The sequence below is a fragment of the Ochotona princeps genome, chromosome 18, assembly GCF_030435755.1.
Source record: "Ochotona princeps isolate mOchPri1 chromosome 18, mOchPri1.hap1, whole genome shotgun sequence".
Classification (NCBI taxonomy): Eukaryota; Metazoa; Chordata; class Mammalia; order Lagomorpha; family Ochotonidae; genus Ochotona; species Ochotona princeps.
In genome coordinates, this window is record NC_080849.1 from 52,752,395 (window position 1) to 52,754,623 (window position 2,229).

Consider the following 2,229-nt stretch of genomic DNA (forward strand, 5'->3'; position numbering starts at 1 on the left):
AATTTTAAATGTCTAAAGCTCTTAGATCATTATTGAAGCTACTTTATTGTTCTAAGCTAATATTGTTTTTTGGCTCACTTAATTTAAATCTCAGACTATCATTGAAAATGTTTTTTAGTCAGCCATATGCTTTTGCTTAAGTTCACTTATGGCCAGGTTTCTCATGTTATACTCTCATTGCCTTTTTCAATGTGTTACTTTGGTATGTGCCTTTATTTTAAATTTATAGCAAACATTGGACCTTTGGGCAAATATTTTCTAAGGCTGTTTTTTGATGGTTTTCACCTGATATTGTTACTGAGAGTGATCTATATAATTATTTTTAATTATTTTAACTTTTCCTTCACTTCTCTTATACTTCCTCTCCAAAAACTCCAAAGGGCCTCTCAGAATATACAGTTAGATCTCCAGAGTTTATATAGGTGTGGCTAACTTATGGACCTGAAATCCCAAGGATTGCCTCTACAGCCCACTTTCCCAGAGGCCCAGAGGAAGAATAGCAAGCTAGGTACCAGGGTGCTATCTCTCCTTCTTGCCTCCCTGTGGCCAAAACAACAGAAAGAGTTTCTCTAGCCTTAGTACTGCACTTGCTGAGATCAACAGACAAAGGCCGAGTCTGAAGATCAACACCTGCCATGAAGACACGTCATGTGTACATCTGCTGATTACCCTCAACCACTGAAGACATCCCCACGCAGGACTCAAGCTAGTTCTAAAAGGACTGTTGATAAGTGACATTTCTCCCTTACAGATGGAGCCTTAACCTCCTTCCAGCTTTCCTGAGATGGCTCTGTATACACTGTAATTTGTACAAAGTGTGTTGTCACCTACTGTCTTAATTGTTCCTTGATGCCTGGTACTTTTAGTTTCTTGAGAAGACCCTCATATGTAATATTTCCTAAAAATTTGAACCATGGTGTGATGCTGCTGCTCTTTATGCTTTGGAATTGTTGTCAACAACTTTGCCCATGCCTTGTGCATTATCTTTGGATCTCACTACATTTGTTACTCTTATTGGGCCTCTTACAGCTGGTGCAATAAGTTCATAGGGAAGTATTGACAGATCTAGAGGCTAAGATAAATGCATTAGAAGAGGCAGTGATCTATATTGGCAATGAAATTCAACACTTAAAAACTAGATTTGGTGCAACTTGCAACAGTATTTACAAGTGGATCTGTGTCACTCCTCTCCCTTATAATGACTCACACATCTCTTGGAATGATGTTAAAACTCATCTCCAAGGTGTATGGAATAGTACCTCTACTACTCTTAGCATCCAGGAATTACATGCCCAGATTTCTGCCATCTCTCACTCTCAACTTCAGGCCATTTCCACGAGAGGCATTGCCAATCAATTTTTACAATCTGTTTCATCTTTTATTTCTGATAAGACATTTTCTTCATTCTTTACTAATTTGGGTATCACGCTAATTGTTCTCCTTTTTGTGTTGTTTCTTGGCCCAGTCATCTTCCGACGTTTGAGCTCCATGATTCAAGCCACTCGCAGAGAACTGCGCATCCTTCAGCTTAATTTTAATAAGAAAGGGGGAAATGATGGAGGCCATGCAGTAGGTGTGTATAGCACGAAGGTGTGAAGAGAACAGCTCCCTGACTGGCAGGGCCCGGGGAGCTACCAGCTGCTTAGCAGGGCTAAGTGGATTCATCTCTGACCACCTTGACGCAGTTTTCACTCCCCTTCGCATGGGCACTCAACCACCCCACTATGTAATCTATTGAGGCATTGTCTGCCCCTGTGAGATGGCTTTTACAACCAACGTGAGCTTAAGAGTTAATGTTACTGAGGATGTCCTGGTGAGTGGGCCTTTAACTACACAAAGGAGTATAATTAAGTCTGTGCTGTTTACCCATTGCCATAAAATCTGGCCCAGATATTTATCATGCTTTCCGGGGAATGGCTTGATAAGAGGAACTCTAAAAGTTATCCTGTTACTGTGACCCTAAAGGTCATTCTGCTATGACAAAGAATATAGTTACTATGACCCTAAAGGCCATACTGCTATGACGAAGAATATAGCTACTGTAACCCTGAAGCCTATCCTGCTAAGGCAAAAAATATAGTTACTGTGGTCTTAAAGGTTAGCCTGTCCTTGCAATTCTTTAGAATATAGAAAATGTAGCTGTTTTAGTTGTTTTCATAAATTTTTAGCTAGAGGAAATATAGGGTGATTTCACTAACATCATAAAGAGATATTTTTGATTATTGTTGG